We start from the raw sequence: 23,657 nt of genomic DNA, 5'->3' as shown, positions 1-23,657 counted from the left end.
CAACCCTGCCTGCTGCATCTGAAATAGTACAATATGAAGAGGGTTCATTATTAAATAATCCAGATGTTTTAAAATGCAGAGATGAATTTCAAAATATTGTAATGAACACAGGATTGTTTTGCTATTTTGCCCACTTGTTTTTAGGACTGATTATGGATTTGTGTTTTGCTGTGTTAGCTAGCTGGATGAACGCTTGGTGGAAAGGCAGGACGCAATTTTAGCAAATTAAAGAAGGAATTTGACTTGATTTCAAGGAATAAAATTTTCTTGTTTTACATTTTAAAATTTTAAATTTTACATCATCAAGGATGAAATATAGAGACACAAATCTAGTAGGAGCATATTGTACAGAAGGTGGCCTAACTTGAAAATAATTTTCAATAGAATAAACCAAGGGATACTATTTAGTCTGAAGAGCTTCTGATTTGACACATTCCTGAGAAAGCCAAAATTGATAAAGTTTTGCAGAGTTTGCTTGTTTGTTTATTCAATTTAGAAGGCCACCCATCTCATTGTGCCAACTCTAGGCAGCAAACAACATATAAAAACACAATCCAAACAGCATAAGAAACCTATACAGACAACCAAGATAAAAACTAATCTAATAAATTCAGAACTGCAACCATATGGGTTCCAACAAACTGCCTAACCTCCTTGCTCAAGAACAATAGTTAATAGAAGTTACACAGCCCCTTGCTGCAAGCAGGTAGAATTTAGTTTTCCAGGACTGTTCAAGACATAATCAGATTCATAGTGTGATCCCCTTCAAACGCCCTCTAACTCAAACTAATGGTAACTTATGGCAATTCACATTTATGAAATTGATTACGTGCATTATAAACTGAATAAAATAGACTGTGGGGCATCCTGTTCTTGTATATAAGTGGCTTCCTTCTGATGCTTGTAATAAAGTTAGCATGGGATGAAATTATTTTGTCAGAATTGGTAATGCAATTACCATCCATGAGGAAGAGACAGGTCAAGGGATATTCGTCTTAACGCAAGAACAGGGAAGAACAGCCCTGCACTCTTTTCCCACCTTTCCTGTTCTCATTCTTGGGTGAAGGTGACTTCCTTCCTATTGTTGCTAGCATCTGTTTTGCCAGTTTTAATCATTATTTGATTGAACAATATTCATTCTCCACTGGGGTAATGATTTCAAGTTATTTTTTTGTATGCGACAATTGGAGAAGCAATAAAACATGTCTTTTTCATACTAGGTAATTGCCTGAGTTAAGGATGCTGTGGTGGAGTACAATTTCTGCCTTACTTGTTTCCATTGCTAATGTTGCCAACGAAGCCCTTTCAAGAAGCTGGAATGCTGCTGTTGCAGTGTTGCTGCATTCAGACCAGTTGCTAGAATGGCAAGACCTGAAGCTGCTTTCTTGTTAAACCCCATGGTACTGGGCAAGATCAAGGAAACAAGAACTACGCAGGTTTTCAGTAACGTATCTTTATTGCTAGTCTTAGGTAAGTACAGTATTTTAAAAAGGAATTCCCCACCATCAGTTATAATGAGTTCATTAAGACAGCGTCTCTTTGAATGATTTGAAATGCTTCTTTCTGGGTTTCTTGCCATCTGGGCTGAGTTGCCCATTTATCAGATAAGCTGCCAGCAGCCTTACCATCTATGTCTTGATAGTTCATGTGTAGTCTCCCTTCTATTCCTTTCCCAGGCTCCCCACAATCTCTCACATCTCCCCCCATCCCTCAAACTGGTGTGTGTTTCCATATAAGCGGTATACTTTAGATCAAATCTTCATTCTTAGAGAATAATGTATGCTGTATTACATTAAGAGATATGTACCACAAAAATAGTAACTTCCCCAACCAGCATGAATTCAGTCTCTCAAGCTGTGAATTAATAGCTACAGCAATACTGAAAGCTAGTGTGGTCATTTTCAATTTATTAAAATATATGGTTGTAGACCAAAGAAAGACAAAAAGTTGAGAAGAGAATACAGACTACAAATGTCTAGGAACAATCTACTCATTCCTGAGACTAAATGTATATGGAGTGCAGTCTGTCCAGTAACTTCTCACTTTCATTGCAGAGGCATAAAATGTGACCACCATTCTGGAGACTTCCCATCCTGGTTGTTCAGAAGGTAGCACCCATTTGCCATTTGGGAAATTTCTAATAAGAGGAGATTAAGTCTACCCTCCAAGGGTGGTAAACAGGACATTTCAGAATTACATCTGATATTGTCTCGACTTTGGAATCTAGATGGTCTTGTTAAGGAATGCCATTAAATCTTAAATCTTCCCAGTAGCACCATTGATGGAAGAGCATCCAAGCGTGTCAGTATGAAAGCCCCCCTATATGATGGAACAAGTAGATGATAAAAATACTTAGGGATGGTAAAGGGAGGGTGCAAGAGTTTGTTGTAGCAGAGATATTAGTTCTGTTTATTTGCATATCAAGGTCAAAGATTCTTTGCTTAAGCTTTGTCCAAGCCCAGCATAGATATAAATTGAGGCATAAGCCCACAGGAAACCAGGTTGTCTATAATTTGTTTCTTCTGAAGAGACAGGTGTCTATTTGTCAATACCAATTGGGCTAGAGACTGACTCCCAAAGGTCTACTTGAGCCAGTATTTCAACCAGCAGACACAAGTGGACCTCAACAGAAATGCATTTGAGGTCTAGGCAGAGAAATGCATTAACAATACAGTGAGAGACTCAGAGTGGGGAAATGTAGATTGGACTGCCTCTAATGTATGGGTATCCTTATAAGTACAACACTATGCACCATACAACAAAAGACATAACACTTTGGCTTCAAAAATGTGTAAGCATGATATAGCCATTAAGGTATTAGATTGACATTAGGAGATGCAGGTTTAAGTCCATCTGCCACAGCTGCTCACTGAGTGACTTTGGGCTAGTCACTCTCTCTCCAGCCAACCTATCTCATAATATTGTTATTGTGGGAAAATGGGAGGAGAGACCATTGTTTATCCTGCCTTGTGCTCCTAAAGAAAATACAAGTTGTAAATTTAACAAATAAACAACAGCAACAAAAGACATTAGTAACTGGGACTGAAGTAAAGGTTGGTGCCGAGGAAGCAATCTTCCCCTAAGGCCAAATCAAAGAGTACAGCCAGTATCAACACTATCTGGGGATGAAGTAACATTTGGTACTTAGGAATTATTATAAAACTATATAATTTGAATAAATAAATAAATAAATAAATAAATAAATAAATAAATAAATAAATTCCTCCTTTCCTTAAATAAAATAACATTACAAATCAGATGGATCTGTTATTCAAATTGAATAATTGTAGAGAGTCATGGAAATGACCTTGGTGAAACTATTCAGAAACTGTTATGAAAACAAAATTGCCTTAAGCCCTGGAAAAAAAGAAAAAGTATTAGGAAGAGACTCAGACTGCCTTCTCCCTAACTCCCTAGAGCACTGTTTCTCAACCTTGGGCATTTTAAGAGGTACGGACTTCATCCTGCCTGGGTAATTCTGGGAGTTGAAGTCCACACATCTTAAAGTTCCCAAGGTTGAGAAACACTGCCCTAGGGTATAAAAGGAAGGGAAGGGAAAATGCAGTTGGTCTTCCAAGATTCTGCCCCTATAGCCTAACTCAAAAACATATACTTCTAGTCTTCTTATGGAATCCATTTCCTGATCTGGACAACCTCAAAGTGCTAATAATTATGCCAGCAGTTACAGAAATTTAGGATTAGGAGGTATCCTGTTTTATTATTTGAATTAAAAAGAATGATAATGGCATCGAGGTTGGTAAAGTTGGTTTCAACTAAATGGTCCTCTGAATGTACAAATCCAGCAAATTATACACATAATTGTAAATCTAACATTTAAGTAATGAATAAAAAATCAAGTATTTTTATGAATTAAGAATATATTTACTTATTTATTTCACAGTATTTATATCCAACTCTAGCAGCTGACAAAATAATATAAACCCATCCCAAATCATACATAAATGCATTACATTATAGCAATCAGCATAAACCCTTAAAATAGAACACAGTTATATTCAAGGATGATCTTTGCTTCTTTGCTAAAAGACAGCAGGGAAGAAGCATCCAGATTCTGGGGGAAAGAGAATGCCATGAAACTGGGTGGCCATGGGAAAAAATCTGCTTCTGCATTGCCACCCAGTAGACCACCTGGACGAAGGGAATCAAAGAAACTAACTTCCTGGGGGGGATATGCAGAATGGGAAGACTTGGCCTGGAGAAAATCAGCCTTGCAGACAGAGGAGATAGACAGATAGATACACACACACACACACACACACACACCCAGTAGTGTGTGTGTGGGTAGATGATACACAGATACACACAGAGTAATACAATTTTTTTCTGAATTATCAGTTCTGCCTCAAAATTCAGGTATTGACTGAATGCAATAAATATGCATAATAATTAACAATATAAATGCATCAAGAGTTTTTACCAGCTTCCATTACTTATTGCTGAATTCCATATAGGCCAATAGAATGAGTGTTTGTGGATGATTATCGCATAATGTGTGTGCAAGGGAGTTTAAGGAAGTATCAAACGAGAAACAGTGAATGTTCTGTAAATTCCAAAAGACAAGGACAAAAGGAAAGGCCATTATGTTGTAATTTCCACTTTTCTGGCACACTGCAAAACATTAACTAACCTTCAAATAGGAATTTATGCAGAATGACTTTGTTTCTTGTTCAAAGGAGGAAATTCAGTGGGAGTGAGAGAAGTAGGTAAGAAAATCAAAGGTTTTGGCCAAGATTCCCCCAAAAGATCAATGATAGTACATTCCTACTATTTTCTCTGAATTTGGTTGAGAAATTTTGTGGTAGCTCTGAGCTCCTAAGGGGGAGAAAGAATGGGATTCATCACTGGGAACAGCCCAATTGAAAGTTGTTGTTAGTGGAGGGGTAGGGAAGGAAGAACCAAAGATCTAAATTCAGTCCCACCTCAGTCCCATGATCTTGAACTGTGTTGTTATTGCTAATAGCAGTTTATGTGCAGGAAATTGTTAAAGCTAGGGAAAGGAAGAAGAAGTGTATTATTTATTCATCTGAAATGAACTTTCACTTCTTGTTTCCACATTTTAAATAAACATTGTGAAAATGTTTTATATATTAACAATATAGTGCTTAAAACACATTAAAAATTAAATAATCTATGTGTTAAGGGCATCAGCTGATCAAAGTTAACTCTCTTTTATTTATTAAAAATGCAAGAAGACAACAAGTAGGGGTATGTGTATATAATAATTTATCTTTTATATGTTTCACACAGACCATATTTCTTCTTTATAAAAGTCCATTTCAGTCCATATAACAAGTCCATATCTGGACACTAATTCCAGTTCTTAAAATATTTTGACCTTCCCTCCCCAAAATCAGCAATGTATGATAATGTTCAAAACGTAATTATAAGCAATATCATTAACAGTTTCAGCTGAAATTGACAACAAAAAAGAAATTATTCCCCAGTGCAACTAGAAGCAATATGTAAACTCAGGAGCAGCCCCAGGGGAGTCAACAAAGTCAATATGGTGACTATGGCCACAGGATCGAAGCCCTGCTCCTTTTTTATGTGTGTCATGCACGTGGCAGCAAAAAAGAGGCAGAGCTTCCATTGCATGGCTGTGGCTGCCATCTTGCTCTTTTTTACACCCTCTCAGGGTAGACACTCCTGCTGTCCCTCCTGTTACCTTATATGATATTCCTCCCACTTTTCACTTCAGTGAAATCCTCCCAAGAAAGGTAATGTGTTTAAAAATAACCAAAGAACAAATTTTAAGTAATAAATAAAATTGCAATATAAACAAATGTTGAAAAGGTCCATTGAAAAAGAAGCAACTAAGGAGCAGTGGGAACATTTAAAACCTTTAAAATTACAATCTAAAGGAAGATCTAGTCTCAGTTATGAACAGGCCAGAACAGCTATGCATTTGGAGGCTATTCAAAGGTAATCAACAAGGAAGCCTGGCATAACCTTCTATAGCAGTGTTGTCCAAACGTGGCCACTTTAAGATGAGAGGACTTCAACTCCCAAAATTCCCCAGCCAGCCATGCTGGCTGGGGAATTCTGGGAGTTGAAGTCCACTCATCTTAAAGTGGCCACGTTTGGACAACACTGTTCTATAGCAACAAGTAGACTGATGAGGCCAATACAGAGAAGGCCCTGGCTCTTGTGCCATCGATCAGTAAAGCAGGAGCCTCCAGTTGTAAATGCTCACCACTGTTTTCCCCCCCATCTCATTCATGGCCATTCCTGCTTTCCTGAGCCAGCACACAAGCAGAAGCCAAATGTTCTTTCTACTGGCATGGACTTTGTAAGTGGCTGGTCTAGTCACTTTCTTCCACTACATCAATAAAATGACATTGTTGCAGTAAAGACCACCATCCTTCCCTCAGATTGGCTTCAATTGCCAATCTGTTTCTCTTTGGCCATCCCAGTCAGGATACTATACTGGTATAGTCCCTTTAATTGCTTTCATAAGTCAGTGGTTGCCTTTCATGCCTATGAGGTAAAGGAATAGGCAACATACAGAGTCAATGTGATGAGAGCTGCTGTCTCCTGCAGATGCTGGATAGCCAGCTCTCACTGACAATGACCCTTCTGGGATGTGGGTGCCAGGTATTTCCATCCTCAAAGCAAACGTGCCTGTGGAACCCCAACAGTATGAAAAAGCCCTTTGCACATACTTGGTTCCAACCAGTCATAAACATGGGACTTTACTACTGAATTTAAAACCCACTCAGTGTTACAGGCAGCATTTATAGCCTATTTCTCGATCAGTTAAACCTTACAGCTACTTAATAATTAAACACAAGTTAGCTGGGCAACGTCACAGTTGCCCCTATGTAGAATTATGCAGAAACAGAGAGGTAGCGATGCTGGCAGATCTAATGCTGGGATCTCAGTCGGAAGGCCTTGTGAAGGTCATAGAAACCCAAAGGCAAGCTGAGTGTGAGTAAAGCCAGAGCCAGGCATGTTTACAATTTCCTGGAAGCCTTTTGTGACACTCCTGGAGTTTTCATCATGGGAAACAGACTGTGTTTATTTTTTATGGATATTCGGACACTTCTGAGAAGTCTGTGCATTTGTTTATGCATACTACTGTGGCAAGTACCTCTTTCTAAAGGAAGTGTTTTCCTGTTTTTAGTTGAAACAACTTTCATTCATATACTGCTTAGAATCTAGGCTGCTTCAGACATTAAAATAATCTTTCCACAATACTGATCCCAGGTGGTTTCAATGATTTACTTTTTAAAATCAAGTGAGGAAATGTACCACATATAGTTCTAAGCAAACCCCACTGAAACAACATGGCTTACTTCTACATAAATATGCATATGACTGAACTGTAAAACTGTTAAATTACTGACCAAATGACACAATTCAATGTGACTTAAAAGAGGACATTTTACTTGTACTGTTTAAATATTTTTCCATTATGTGAGAGAATAAAATTAATGTGACCATAAAAGATAAAACCATGCTACCAGATGAAGGTCCTTCAGAAAGGAGTCCCACACTAAAGGATCACTGATAAGACAAACTTCTTGTTACTACTTTGGATGCACAGATGTGCCTGTCTGAGCTCATGTTAGCTTGACTCTAGATAGCTTTAGAAAAATCCTGTGCAGACTGAGATGTTTGCAAGGTCTGGATTACAAGCTCCTACATCCTTCCACTGGACTATTCCTCTGCAACTGTGCCCTCCTGCCTTTGTTTCCAGAAAAGCAATGGCCAGCTTAAAAATAACAACAAAAAACTTTTTTATTGCCCTGCTTCTTCCTAATGTCTTTTAAACCCACCCTTATTACAAATGTTAGAATTTCACAATGGCAACAACTCTTGCCTTGTAAAGAGAAGGTTGCTGGTTCAAAACCAAGCAGAAACCTTTTTAATTACCGTTTTCCTCCTGAACTTCCTACTTTTCCCAGTGCTCTGTTAAAAAAAAAAGCCTCCAGTGATGCATTTCACCATTTTTCCAGTCACTGGAGGTAGGAGTGTTTCACCCCCAATTTCCTGGTTAGAATTAATGCAATTAGATCATCTTTAATTTGAATTCTTGCTGGATTGTAATGTGAATAATAGTAATGTCAAAGTGTGGGGGGGAGCTTTGGAGTCTTTATGGTTGCTGTCATGAAAAGATGGATGGATTCCTTTCTGCCTGACTCCTTATTTACTTTATTTGTTAGTTTCCTATTCTGCCTTTCCTTCAAGACTCCAAGGCAACACTCCCTCTTCTAGTTTTCCCCACAACAACAATTGTGGGATATATTGGGCTGAGACATAGTGACTAGCCATGTCACCCAGGGAGATTCCATGGTTGAGAACAGACCTGAACCTGAGTGTCTCAAGTCTTAGTCTCCTCCTTTAACCATCACACCACACTGGTTCTTTATTGCCCATCTTCCTCCCTTCTCCTTCAGTTAGCTGCCTCTCCACCATAAATTTCTTGGTTTCAGCTCTGGCCTGCCTTAAAATAACACTCCAGTCATCTGACTGGCAAACCAGGTTTCTTAGATTATCAGCTGTCTGTGATCAACCTGTGGCTTTCATGTGATTGTGCCTCAAACTTCCCTTGAAATAAGCCTCAGTTCCTACAACTAGTACTTGGACATGCTTGGGTGGTCAGCTGCCTAGGCTAAGATTATATCCTTTTTCATTATTTTGGTGTCTATAGATTTCCATATAGCATGCTTTATTTCTATGTTTATTGTATTTAGCAATATGAAGATATTGACCAGGATTCTGCAAACATATGTTTTGAATCCAAAATCCAAGTAACACTCTTTCTTTGAAGAAACAAACAAGTGAAAATGGCAGTTTCATATCTTTATTGTTGTATTCGGTTTTTTTCAGCCAATGCCATTTACAACGCTTTTGAATAATATTAATCAAAGAAAGATTGCATACATTTTAGTCTTCCAGCTATTACAAATCTGGCAGATAATAGTAAAAACTGGATCAATTTCTTACAGCAGAATTTACTGTGAAAGACAGCTGTGTGATTTTAACTGATTTCTTCAGAAACTTTCACCTAACTCTGCTAGGGTTTTGATTCCAGCTTCTTTTCCATACTAAAGAAATTGCTTAACTTCACCAACTGTTTTTCAACATTTCTCACTATCTTTCCCTCTCACCTGTCCATACACATACTTTTTTTGTCCTGTTGCAATTCCAAAATGTCTAAGGATCATCACTTCTCTGCCAGGGACATTAGAATAAATCTGATAGGATTCCCTAGTCCTTGCGTAACCAAAACAAGATTCAGTGACCTTTCTGAATCAGCAGTTGATTTTGTCAACTCTAAATTTAGTCACATACAAACACACACCCCACTTAGAATCCAAGTCTAGCCTAGGAGGTTGTATAAACTCTCTGAGAGAGTTTCCATGTGGGTGTTCAAAAGCAAGTGAGGAAGTTACTGAGGAAGGAAAATGTCACAATTTTTAAAAGTAGGGTAGAATATTTCATATTTAAATTTCTCTCCAGCATGAAAGCAGGTTCATTTTGAAATTTATGGCTGCAAGTAACATAGCCACTCAGTTGGAAGGTAATAAAAACCATAAAACAACTACTTGGTTTAAATATAACGAAATACTAGCATTTGAAATCTTAGGATGCTCATATTATATAATACCAACATACTTTTCTAGTTCCTCTAAGGTTTTTTTTTTTTTCTGCGGTCAGTCGTTACCGACTCTGCAGTGACTGCTTGGACGAGTCCCTGCAGTTTTCAAGGCAAGGTGTTTCGGAAGTGGTTTGCCAGAGCCTCCTTCCTAGAGCAGAGCCCAGCTGGCGAGCGCAGGAGGCGGGGTTTCCGTTGCTTCGCGCCCTTTTTGGGCATGCGCGGTTTTTCGCACTTACCAGCAACTGCTCCTGACTCCTTTTGCAAGGCGCCGCCAGCATTTTTCCTCCCACCGGAGTGAGAGTCCCCATTTATCTACTCACGTGAGTTTTCGAACTGTTGGGTTGACAGGAACTGGGGAAGAAACAGGAGCTCACCCTGTTAGTGTGACGGGTGGACTCAAACCGCAGAAGCGTTGACCATTTCTGGCCGGCAACTTTCAGCATCATTAAGCTGCTGCGCCACCGCATCCCCCTTCCTCTAAGGTGTTCCCATATTATTAGAACCTGGAGCATAAAAATGAATTTTCACAAAGTATCTACACAGTCTTAGAGCTGGAGTATCGACATATTTTCAAAGGCTTGTATCTGCACATTGAGCAAAAGAATATTCAGTACCTTTTCCTAAGTACATTTGAAAAGTAATGAAAAATACAAATATTTTTAAAAGAGCTTTGACAGCTCTATGATAACAGAGCAAGTGTGAGCAACCCCCTTAAATCTCTCTCTCTCCCTCTCTCTGCTTCCTGGAGACCTTGCTTATTGTTTTGAAGCAAAAAGCAATATAACAATAACATAAGACATAAAATAGACTTTATTTAAAAGAAGATCCTCCTCCAACTTCAGGGAAAATGACAAAAACTAAGCCCTGTCCATGTGCATAACAGACCTGTATATTATTCATCATCATGAATAACATGATGGATGGTGAGATGAGCGGTGGGTGGTGTCTAAATTTGAAATATAAATAAATAAAATAAAATGATATCACCCATTGTCTCAGTCCTTTCCAGAATAAGTATGGCCCCTGGCTATCAAAAGATGTCTGAGCCCTGAGAAAGAAGTATGTAACCCTCCTTACCTATATTTTGAATATCAGCCAATAGCTGCCAGGAACAGCTGTACATTGTCCACCACATTCTCCAAAAGCTAGGTAGAAGGATGTGGACCTGCTTTGACTTGTTTTGGTAATGACTGAAATGTATGCAAGTGTTTGAAGCCCTCTGATCCCCAAGGAGTTTATTATTTCCACTGACTCCTATAACAACTAAGATTCAACAAAATGATCAAACTTTCCTCTAGTTTCCCATAGTGGCCTGACAGAGCCTTTGAGAAGCCCACAAGCAACTAGCTAATATTTGGAGACATGCTGCCTTTGATCTCTACCTATCCATCAAAATTAGGAGCCCCTGAGGGTTTTCTTCCTCCATTGATTTCTAATTCCCAATGTAAACCCTCTACATTAATGGCCAGTCAGAGTAGATGGCAGCAACTAGCCTGCTTTGCCTGAACCCCAAAAAAGCTAAGCAGAGTGAGACCTGATTAGTAGCTGGACAAAAAACTACCAGAAAATCCCAACAATAGTCTGAAAGCCTAAAAACGTTGCAAACCACTCCTGTATTGCTGCCAAGAAAACTTTACATATATGTTCAGGAGTTGAAGGAATCTTTACCTTTTTAATTGATGGTCCTCCCCACATCTTGAGGTTTCAGATTCCAATGTTTAATAATGTGCTAAATATTTTTATTTATACCTGACTCTCAGAATATTCATCTTCCTTGGATAATCTCAAGTTATCCAATAGGTTAACTAATGAAGAGTTATCCAGTGGGATAATTGGGGAAAGAAATGTATGTCCCATCACCTAACAACTTTGCTAATACTATATGCTATCCACAATTTCCCCTTTTATTCTCCCTTTTTTCTAAGCTAATATTACATGGATAGAGCAGAGTAATCATGTCACATGTATAAGGTTAACAGGACACAGCTCAAGTGTAAAAATATGCACAGAAACATTTTTAAAATACTGAAAGTTACAAAATCTAAAACAATGTGCCAGAGAGGCTGTGCTTCTTTGATCTTTGGCTCCCATTATAATGATTTTCTTATTCACATAATATGCAATTGGCAATGTAAGAGGAGACAAGAACAATTTAGCCATTATTCTAGTACAGGTCTTTATTCCATTTATTAGGTCTTTATCCTCCTGAAGCAGGAGGAAGAAGTGGTTAATCCCCTTCATTTCAGAAGCAATTATCCTCTCAAGTGGCAGCTAGTTCCAGGCAGCCAAGGAAATTTTTGCCAGGCAGAAGTTGACATATTCCTTTTTTTTTTTTTTTATCTGCGCTCAGTCGTTACCGACTCTGCAGTGACTGCTTGGACGAGTCCTTGCAGTTTTCAAGGCAATTGTTTCGGAAGTGGTTTGCCATGGCCTCCTTCCTAGGGCAGAGCCCAGCTGGCAAACGCAGGAGGCGGGGTTTCCGTTGCTTCGCGCCCTTTTTGGGCGTGCGCAGTTTTTTGCGCTTACCGGCAACTGCTCCCAACTTGACATATTCCTAGCACTGAAATATATATTTTTTACAAACATGTTTTGACCCTGCCCAAATTCTTCTAAAAAAACCATCCACAATAGTTGGTAGCAGCTGAATAAGATTATTCCAATATACTACATCAAAGATTATGGAGTCATAGGGATATCTATCCATATACTACTAAAACTCTCGTGACTGTAACCTTCAATTGGGTGAAATGGTGTGCCACAGGGCAACAATTTTTGAACCAAGGTACCTCAAGTGGGCTAACTTACAGAATGGATCCAAAATCTGGGACCTATTACTCCCGTGGGATTGAAATTTGGGAAATTTGTGGCTGCTTCAGCACTGCTGGGCTGCTGCACCACTGCAGTCAGCCCAGGTCATGTGATTGTCATGGGCATATCCCTGACTCTTTCCTGCCTCCCTCTGTCCCCTGGGCCTAATCGGCTGGCAGCAAGGCCCGATGGGTGATTGGCTGCTTTGGAACTGAGGCAGAAATCTGAAATCTCTTAACGGTGGTGGGCATTGAGGAAGGATGAGGGAGCGACTTGGATGCCTGCTGGCAAGGTAGGCCTGGCTGGGGGGCACCGGTGGTCGATGGGTGAGCCCTCTTCCTCCCTCAAGGAAGGGGGGCCTTGGGGACACACTGGAATGGGGAACAGGGGTGCAGTTTTCCTTGCAGTCCACAGCTCCCCTTGTTCCACCTCCCCCCAGCAAAGTGGCAGGCAGTTCTGTGGGTCAGTGAAGGAGGAAGGAGTGGGGCTCTCCTGAGGGTTGTGAGGGGAGAGCAAATGGCGCAAGTCTATAATATAATATAATATAATATAATATAATATAATATAATATAATATAATATAATATAATATAATATAGGAAGGAAGGAAGGAAGGAAGGAAGGAAGGAAGGAAGGAAGGAAGGAAGGAAGGAAGGAAGGAAGGAAGGAAGGATTTCTGATGCTCCCTGCCAACTTCCCACAAGCAAAGTCAATTGGGAAGCCAGCAGCAAGTTTAAGTCACTAACACTCCCGCTGCTTTTTTGCCCTTGGTCATTCTGTTTCTCTGTTTAGGTAAGGAAATATCTCTGAAACGATGACCCAATGAGTCACAGGTTGTCTAGTGGTCATCTAAATATAGTGGTAATCACCTAACTGTGCCTAATGAACAATCGTTATTGTCATTGTCATAAAGAACAAGTAGTTAATCAGTGGTGGGTTTTAGTAAGAACTCCCCTTTTAAGCAGTTTTGAAATTGTGGAGTCCTTGGTGCTCTCTGAGCTTGGTTGTTTGCTTGCAGACATTTCATTTCCCAACTAGGTAACATCATCAGTGCTAGTGAGTGTGGGGTTTGGTCCCTGTTTATATACATTAGCTTGCCCTGCCAGTGCTGGTGGGGGTGTGGTTTTCTCCTTGGTAGTTCTTCATTGGGGTATTGTTTTCTGCTTGATTGTTTGTCTGGTGTTACTCCCTGCTTATCTAGGTGTTGGCTACTGGAGGGGATGCATTCTGGTCTTTTTTGTTGTTGTTTTTTAATGGTGTGTAAATATGGTTTATTTCTATGTGTCTGTTAATAGCTGATTTATCTGAATGCCAAGCTTCCAGGAATTCCATAGCATTTTTGGATTAGGCTTGGTCTAGGATGCTCAGTTTCCCAGTTGAAACTGTGGTTGAGTCTGTCCATGTGTTTCCATGCTTCCCTAATGTTATGTTCATTTTTTAATGTAATTACATTTCAAAATGGTTTGAACTTAATCTTGTTTCTTTTAAATTTCACATTTCTAAATCAGACAAGATCTTGCAATATTCAAATCTTAAATTTGAATCATTGATTGATTGATTTGCACACTCCTATCCTTTGTGGCAATTGCCATTTTCCGTTCTAATTTTCCCAAACCCTATGCTTTCCATCTAAGTTGGATATCAGCATCCTTCACTGGTTGAGTTTTATGGAGCTGTAGTCCATCATATCTTGAGTGCACCAGCTTGGGAACCTTGGCTTAAAATTTGTCAAATAACAATCAAAGATATAGTATCTCTTAGTATAACAGCTGTATGGGAAGAAGCTCTCACAGAAAAGTCTAGATGATATAAACTCTTCCTTCCCATACATGGCTATAGAGGATTACAATTATAAAAGGTTTAGATAAAGCAACGCTTCCTCCTTCTGATGTTTTGGGTTGGAGGCCAGTGCAGACCTTCTGGAAGGTGCAGCCCTTTCTTGTCTGGTAGATTCACAATCACTCTAGAAGCAACAGTAATCTGTATTTTTTCTACCTCCCGTTGACCATTTAACTGATAAAAATAGCTGTGATGATAAAAATAGCAAGATGCAGAGGGATTGCCTGGAAGTTGGCATGTGTGTCTGGAGACTTATTTTGTTGACACATTAATAAGAATAAGCTTGGGTTTTAGAAAGTCTGACAAGATAGGCATACAAGTAGGTAATAGTTAGAATTGAGACTACGTTAGTAAAACTGACATTTTAGTTTTGTAACTTTTACGGAATAAAGAAGCCCCTTGTGAAGGTAGAACACAATCCTACTTGTCTTCCTTGGGTCTGTAACATGCAAAAAGTGAACCTGTGACCAAAGTGGTAGAAGTGGTGGGATGATACAGTATCCAAGTAGGACAGAGTGAATTAAAAAGAGAAAAGAAACTGTACCTAGGAAGAGAGAATTTGGCTTTGGATCAAGTGAACTTTAATTACCATAGCCAGTTTATTATCACCAGATTCCCACTCACAAATGCATACATACATTCAATGACTAGATATGGAGAAAAATGAAAGCAAGGTCCTCTGTAGGGGCAGAGGGAAGACTAAAAGAAGAACATTTGGATAGAGACTGGACTCTGCTCCAAATCTTGCACAGATTCTGTTCGCCGGGGACTTCAGTGGAAGTAGGGCAATTCTGTCAATTCTGTTCTGAATGCCAATTAATGAGGTCAAAAGGAGCAGGGCTCCTATGGAAAATATACCTGGAATCCCAATTCCTTGCTCAAAAATAGCCATGGATAAAGTAAGTCCTCTACCTAAATCTAGTAAGGGTAACTAATACACCTTGTTCACACGTGATTATGCTCCTCACTACCCTCACTAAGAAAATAGCAGAAAAGCTAAATTAAGACTTTAATAGGAATAGCAGGTGACAGATTGAAGTACAAACTTCTAGTCAGCCCTGCTATGAAGATTTGGGGATCGCTATCTACTACCTACCTATCTAATGTAACATGTAATAAAATAAATGCTGACTAGACAAGTAAGAAACATATAATAAAGAGTCAGTTTGACATAGTGGTTAAGGTGCTGGCCTAGAAACTAGGAGACTGTGAGTTGTAGGCTTCCTTTAGGCATGAAAGCCAGCTGGGTGACTTTGAACCAATCATTCTCTCCCAGCCCAACCCACCTCACAGGGTTGTTGTTGTGGGTAAAATAGGTGGGTGGAGTATTAGGTATGTTCGCCACCTTGAGTTGACAGATAAGTAGTCAGACAGACAGATAGATAGGATAAAAATATCATCATCATCATCATCCAAGTAGCCCAGGAACATTGAACCAGAAATGATGGTATGTTTGGAAAGCTAGGGAAAAATGTACAAATTGGGGACCAAATACTATTGCTATTCCTGAGCCCGGGATGCAAATGGGAAGCAAAATGGCAGAGGGCATATAAGATAGTGAAGCAAATGGGACCTGTTCACTATCAAATAGAGATGAATGACAGAAGATGAACATTTACCATGTCTATCTTCTACGGAAGTGGTTTAGCAAAAAGGACTCATGCGCTGTTGGTGCAGAGAAAATCAGGAATGGAGCTGCTAGATCAACCCTATTTGTTTCTAGACAGTCAAAAGAAATTAATAGCACAACTGAGGAAGAGGCCTATGCTTCATAAAGGGGCAGTAAAATCCCTGAAGTATATTTCAGGGGATGGGGAGCAATGACTGTCCCCCAATTCTAAGAGTGGTTGGAAAGAATGAAAGGTGCAAGTCAGTGGCTCCCTGAATGGTACCTAGCCCTGCAACCTTATAAAATATCAATTGTACAGAAGCCAGGAAAACAAATCGCAGTAAGACCTCCTGACAAGACATGGCAAGGACTCCAAAATAACAGAAAAAGATGAGTTGACCAATGAAGAGGCAGATTCTTTCTCCTTTTTTAAAGAAAGAATCTGAAGTCCCAGTTTCTTAAAATGGGGAAATATGTAGAGGGAGGTCGGCTGACTTAATGAAGGTAACTCACATTTTAGTCACCAGTAAATTTGCTAAGAAACTTGTTACATGAGTGCCATTCATACTATCTACCAGTGGTGAGTTTCATAATACGATATGAAGTTCTTTTTTAAACATTTTGAATTCATGAAAAAATTAATTGAACAGCTCTGGATTGTAGTGTACTACTTTCTCTGTATATACCCTCTGAATAAACTTTAATAAATGTGTGTCCCGTCCTCCTCCACTGATTTATTTTCTAAACAGAGAGCACTGAATGTCTTAAGCAACCTCTAGGAGAGAGTTCCTGTTGAACATTTTGGATGTCCTTTTAGATACCCCTTTGAGATACTTATTCAGTAAATTGGCTCAGAAATAAAATGTTCAGGTAGTTTAAATAATTACATTAAACAGTGCTGAAAAGCAATAACACAGTGCTAAGGAACAATAAAACAATAAAGAAAACAACCATTTAAACTGCAGTAAAAACATAAAAAAGAAATAAAACTAAGTACGTTACACATGCAAATATTCATTAGAAGTTTAGTGGTTATTCTACAGAAATATTGTACTGTACAGTGAACAATACATTAGCACTTGGGTAAACTAATATAATAATATATCACTTCTACTATATTTGTAACTACCGTACAGTGCTAATGCTGTACTATATATCATTTAGTGTCTGGTGCTTACACTGTATCTATATACAGTATATAAATAATATACTATGTACAATATAGAATATAGTGCTTGTGCTATACCATTGTGTGTTTTCTTACCAATTCTCTGTGAAGATTATCACTATGACTTGCTTTGTGACTGCAACCTACCCTTTCTCTCTCATGGACCAATTAAAATTGCTGGGAGGCAGCACTGACAGACCACGTAATAAACCGTTGGCTCTACAGATTAAAATAGGTATGTAATTCATATGTTAGTACCATTTTTATTTGGTATTAATATCACTTACCACTTGTGTGCAAAGGCTATTAAGGCATCAACATAATCAAGAAACGTATCAAAACAAACAATAATGCTATATTTCTAAGATAAAAATCTGTGTTCCTGCAACATTACAAAAATAGCCATCCCATTTCCAACAACTTTTTGAGCTAGTAGGGACATGTGGATATGTTGTGGGCACTCTCACCAAATAGCTATGAACGATGGGGGCTTGTTTGTTCATAACATGGCTACCATGGTAGACTAAGTTATAGAACATCCATTTATCTAAATACAAAGGGAACAGTAACTCCCAGTCACTCTATCTACTCAGGAGACATCTTCTCATCCTGACTTACTTGTTGTTGTTGTTTCAGGCAAGTGGAAACATTTATCAACAAAAGACTGGGCTATAGCCAGTCACCATTTTTATTTCTAAGACCTACAGTCCTATGGGAAGACTAAGGGCATTCTTGTAAATAAAGAAGCTGACATTTTGTTCTTCAGCATCACAGTTTTGCATTTTAAAAATTAGAAGTATCGTTAAAAAAAATAGTAAGTGGGTAAGGGAGGCAGCCTGGCAGAGAGTATGGAGATGGCTAAGGCACATTGGCACAACACAGACTTTATGGTCTATGTTTGATATAGAACATTGCCATCTTAAAGACATTCAGCTTCAGTTACTGTTTTGTTCAACAATGACACATTTGGCATTGTGGATATGAGTGCATGTGACACAGGGGAAAATCAAAGGAAAGGGGAAACCAGAAAGAGTAAAGGAGATAAATGATGGCTAAGAAGGCAAGCCAGCAAACAGTAATTCAGAACATCTTAGTCTCAAAGCTAGGCCCATGAACCACAGGCCATACATAATCTACCACATAATCTGTTGCGCCCTCATGTTCACAGGCAGAGCTCCTTCACCACTCCAAGTCTGCCTTCCTATGAGAGCCAACTACCAGCTAGCAAGAGTCCAGTAGCCCCTGCCTCAGTCCCACCTCCCTGAATGCACCATCAGCTGCTGAAAACCCAACTTCTGCCTCAGTTCTTGCCTCCCCATGGTGTCCATAAGTCACCTGATTCATGAGAACGGATCAGTAGCTGAAAACTGGTTCACTGAAGCATACTGTTGATTGTAGTAGCAGCAACATAAATGCTAAAATTCAGAAAACAGAAAATAGCGAAAGAAGTCAAGTGCAGTTACCAACCACGATTCCAGATCTGCTGTGCAATGTGAAATTGATTTTGCACAAGCATCGACCCTTCAGAAAAGCGTGACTAGTAAATACAATGCTAAGTACAGTATCTAAAAATGAGATTTCATGGGGCTGGAGGTCAACTCATTCCTAACTCCTTAGTAGCCAGAGATTTCCGTTGAAGAATATACTTCACTAACAAACTTGAGCTAAGGTTTGTTGTTACAATGATACATAACAGAGTTCAAGTGACAAATAAATGCTTAATTTTGGATTGATTTTGTGAATGGGTGTACAAAATTAATTTTAAAAATGAAAAGAATTTGAAGGCATTTACAAATGCAATCATCATCCTCATCATCTGATTTGCCAAAGAAGTGAACTCCCATGCTTTTAATGCCAAAAATGGGGTGGGGGTGTTTCAGTGGGTGATCCTCACATTATCTGAATACCCAATTCTTTGGGTTCACAATTGCAGGAAGTTTGAAAAACAGCACCATCGTTCCTTGGGAGTCAGGCAAAGGAAAGTGAGATGGTTGAGTCATCTTGCATTCTACTATTTAAATTTACAGGCAGCAGTTCATGAGAATTTCAGAGAGGAGTCTTTTGTAGTCCTAACTAGAGATGCCAAGGAGAAGCTGCACATCAAGCATGTCCTTTGTCCCTGAGCAATGGTCCTTCCCTCTTTGCAGTTGGTGTCACACCCTCCACAAAGAGTACAGTATGCAATGAATAAGGAATTCATAATGGTGGTGTAATTTCACACGGCTGAGTCATGAGTATTTGTGAACTACATGAAAGTTGTGTTATGGATAATGTATGCCAAAACTTTATTTTAAAGCAATTATAGAAACTGCCATCAAAAGATAATCAAAGGAATGAACTTTAAAAATCTAAACTGGATGTAAAAGGCATAAACTTGCAAAGAAAAATTATGGTTATCATTTAAAAAAGCAAATTAACAATTTCAATACTTGAAGCAAATATCAATTTTTTAAAAGGTGAATCATCCTTTGGGCATTTACATTATATTTGTATTTCTGTTCAACATTTGTACAACCTTGAACTTCTTAAGTTACAGAATAAATATATAAAATATATTCGTATTGTATGAATAAAATATAACCCATTGAACACCCACATAAAGATTAACAATTGTGTTTAATTCCCTTTGTAGTAAAAGTGGTCACTGTAACTCTGTTGTTGGATTGAACTGAATATTTTGAACCCAGACAGAATAAATACAGAAATCTGATTATGAACATGTACTTCCTAATGAGACATTGATGAAAAGCATTTGGAAGCAGCTACGTTTGTGTTTCAGCCTTGTGAACAATGCATTTTTTATTTCTTCATCAAATAGTATTATCAGTTCTTCATATTTTCTAGGAGGAAACAGATGTAGAAAAAAATCTATGCTCAATTTTACCTCATAGAATTTCCCAGGTGGCAAAGAGCAATCCTTTAGAAAGTTCAATCTAACTAGTTTTTTTAAAAAATACACAACTCATTCCACTGGATGATCAAACATCATAAATGAAGGAAATGAAGGAAATTCATCCAGATTTTTTAATTGACTTGGAAGCCCTTCCTATAAGCAAGAAAGATGTGATAAGAAACAAACATCTCAGTAACAAAAACTGCAAAACTACACCCTACAATAAACTATAAATTGATGGTTAGAATTCTGCCTCTGCAAATATGGAACTGAACGTTTTAAAAGAAGAAAATGAAACTTATGATTATTTTCATTGGAGATTTTACCTACTAAAAGAAGAAGTAATAGAAATGCAGTTGTGTAATTTTAAATAACAATTTAAGCCTTCTTCCTCATTTCATTTAGCGGTCCAGCATCCTGTTTCTCACAGGAGGCACTCAGTTGCATCTGAGTATCCTGCCACACAAACATAAGAGCATGTGCACCCTTCCCTCTTTCCAGTTTTTTGACCAACCCATTGTTAGATCAACATTTGCAACTGTCAAAGAATTAGTCATTCTTTTAGAGAAAGTTTGAGAAGCCTGACCAGAAGTCATGGCTTAAAGCTGTCTTCAGTGTGCTATGTCAAATCCAAGTTCCTAAGGGGAGCTGCCTAGGGACAGTGCTCTCTGGGTGGCATGCTCAAAGCACTCTTTGTTGACACAATTTCATTTCTCAAATATCTCATCATAGTCTTTAAAGCAGGATCTGGCTCCATATGCTGGGGAACTCTAGATGATCCACCCATTAGAAACGGATGTGATCATTATGCATGGTTTGGCCTTTTCTGTAGGACTGAAATAGTAACACTGTTGTGCAAGACAATAGACAGACACAAACATTTATCTGCAATAGTTATGGCAATAGTTTCTTTTCTGACATCAGTTATATAAGGACCAAAACAGCCTCTCCTAGCCTGCTGTCCTCCAATTGTGCTGGACCACAGTTCCTATCATCTATAGCTGTTGAGGACACATGGGTCATGGATCCAGTCATCCAAACTATCTTGAGGAGTCTATGGCTGGAGACAACTGAACTAGATTATGCAACTTCTATTGATTTATTAAATTCCAATAATTAACCCTTTCTCCACAGGAAGGGATTGAAAATTCACAAAAAGAGGCTGTCAGTTCCTTTTGGCAGAAAAGGATGGTGCATATTATTTTATTTAAGGTAAGGATCTTCACTCACACCCACATAAATACATACCAAACAGATGGTTGGGACTGTCAGTTCTGACATCGCTGAAATAGTCAACCCAGGAAGAAAGATGCCTTCCACCTTACTTAATACCCTGTTGTATGAATTAGGGGATGGTGATGGGAATTCCCATGAAATTCAAACACTTGCATAGCTATTTAAGTTGATCCAATTAGAGATGCTTGTGGGATGCCTCAAGTGTTCTTTCTGAATAGGAATGGTGGCTTAATAATCTAATAAATAAACATAGTTCTATCAACCATGCGAGAGAGTATTTAAGGCCAAGGGTTCCTTAGATATAAAGACCTAGATGATGTAGCACACAGATTATCCTTTTGGAACTTTCCTTGTGTGTTCAAGAGGAGAGCGTATGGTACGAATGCATACACTTATGTTCAAGAGTGTAGGGTACATATGTTGTGGGCCCCAAGTCAGTTACTAGCAGTTAACAGAATAGGAAGGATTCGTGTTTAAGTCTTTGGGGGCTGCTGCCTGCCACTGCCAAATTAGAAAGTTTAACAGCTTTGCAAAGTCATATATTCATACATCTTTACTAGGTACCTTAGGGCAGGTGGCAATTGAGCATTACATTACTAGTCCTTCAGTATGTTGGTCATTATATTTATTTGGGTACCTAGTAAAGATTTAAAAGCAAGCATGTTGTTTGCACACTGTTAATCAAATGTGTAATTTAGCTCTCATGTGTTTTGATGGTGCACACAAATGTATATAAGCAATAGATCCTTAAAGTTTCTGTCCACCAGATATAGGAATGTAGGGTCCAAGCCGGGCTCAAGTTCTTTTCATATTTCAACTCTGTATTTTATGCTGTAGGTGGTTGATCTTGTGAGCATGTAGGGTCATTAATATGTCATCTTTTGCACCCAGATATTTCCTTGCATGTATATGACATGACAATTCAAATTTTCATTTTTGTGCCACTTTGACGACATCTTTGAAACTGGTTCTGCAGCAAATTTCTGCAAGAAAATTTTAGTGTTTTCTTTTCCATCATATGCATATTACTCAAATCTTCTCTACTTCTGATTTTCTTATGTTGTACTCTCCATAGCTGTAGGACACTGCTGGTATGACTATGATACTGACAATTTTGGTTAGAATTATACCAGGAAAGCACCTTAAAGAAAATCTTACAATGGCTCAGCTTTAACCATGTAAAACCAATCCTTCAATAGATTAAACATACCATAGCAACAACAGACATTTTCAATGACATAGTCATACCAAAGTGTCCTACAGTTGTGGAGAATACAACATAAGAAAATCAGAAGTAGAGATGGAATTTAATCACTTGGGTCTCATTCACTGCAACGATAGTTTCCCAACAGGGCACATATTTTTAGAACGTGAATAAATCTAGGTTCATTTGCTCATCTGAGCTATAACCATTCATTTCTAAAAACACCATACAACTTATCCTTCTTCAACCTCGTGGCTTCCAGTAGTCTTGGCTATAGTTCCCATTATCCCCAACTGGCAAGGTAGCAGGGAATAATGCACACCAGAAAGTAACCCATCTAGAGAGCATCAGGGGAGGGAAGGCCAACAAGAGGCCTGTGGTTTTTAAAAGGCAGCACAGAGTTCTGGTGGCAGAGAATTTAGGCCTCCCACCCTGTGGATCTCCGGCTGGAGATTTGGGGCCATATATGGTTTCTTGCTTCTGGATGATGAGTTAAGCCACACTCCTTCCAGCTATATTGCCCAAAGATGGAAGACGAAGACACTACAATGATGAGTGATCAGAAGACCACAGAATCTACCACTTGCTGGATCCCTACTGCAGAAAGAAAGACTGAGGCATTGAATAGAGGCTGTGGCTTTTATCCAAAGGATCTGATTCTCTGCAGAGGAAAACAACTTTCTTTCAGTGACCAAGTACATCTCTAAGAGAGAACCCTTCAGGGTAGAAACTTGTATGTGGCCACCGCAGCTAAAAAAAGCAGTAGACTTGCCACCCAAATCAGCTGGAGGTACAAGCCTGCTACTCCTGCTCTAGGAGAGGTGAGTAAGCAAGAGTCAGTAGGAAAGCAGCTATTGTTTCCTGTAGCTACACGCTTCAAACAGGCTGAGTCTGAGGAGCGTGGACGCAACGGGGCTCGGCTTTTCTTCTTCAGGAAAGGGCGGACACATGACTTGGCAACGGGCCCCGGCGGTCCTTTCCAACGCCTTGCCTGCCCTCCCCATGGACACTGTTGGTGGCGAGGACTGTTGAAGCGCCGGAGCCAAAGAGAGGCGCCGGGAGCAGCGTCTGCCTCCTCGCCCGCGCGCTTTTCTGCTCTCCGTCAAAAACGGGGACGGCTGTGCGGAAGGGCGAAGGAATCTTTTTTCTTTGCTAGGATACTAAATTTTCCCCAGCCTCCCTAGAAAGATCATCTCCTCATTCGGGGGACCGCTGCCTCAGTTCGAGGCTGTTGTTGGAAATTCCACTTTGCGGGAAACTTTCCCAGGCCTCTTGG

General features: G+C 39.2%; 1 long non-coding RNA gene across 1 annotated transcript in view; it reads right to left on the bottom strand.

Annotated features, from left to right (window-relative positions):
* LOC112542685 (uncharacterized) overlaps window positions 1–23,657 on the bottom strand; it is a 158,502-nt gene that overhangs the window by 8,570 nt on the left and 126,275 nt on the right. The window lies entirely within an intron of this gene.

This window comes from Python bivittatus, unplaced genomic scaffold, assembly GCF_059951505.1.
Source record: "Python bivittatus isolate LINGU-HERP-01145 unplaced genomic scaffold, Pbiv_v1 ctg000580_np1212, whole genome shotgun sequence".
In the NCBI taxonomy this organism is placed as follows: domain Eukaryota; kingdom Metazoa; phylum Chordata; class Lepidosauria; order Squamata; family Pythonidae; genus Python; species Python bivittatus.
This window is presented reverse-complemented; position numbering and strand designations above follow the sequence as displayed.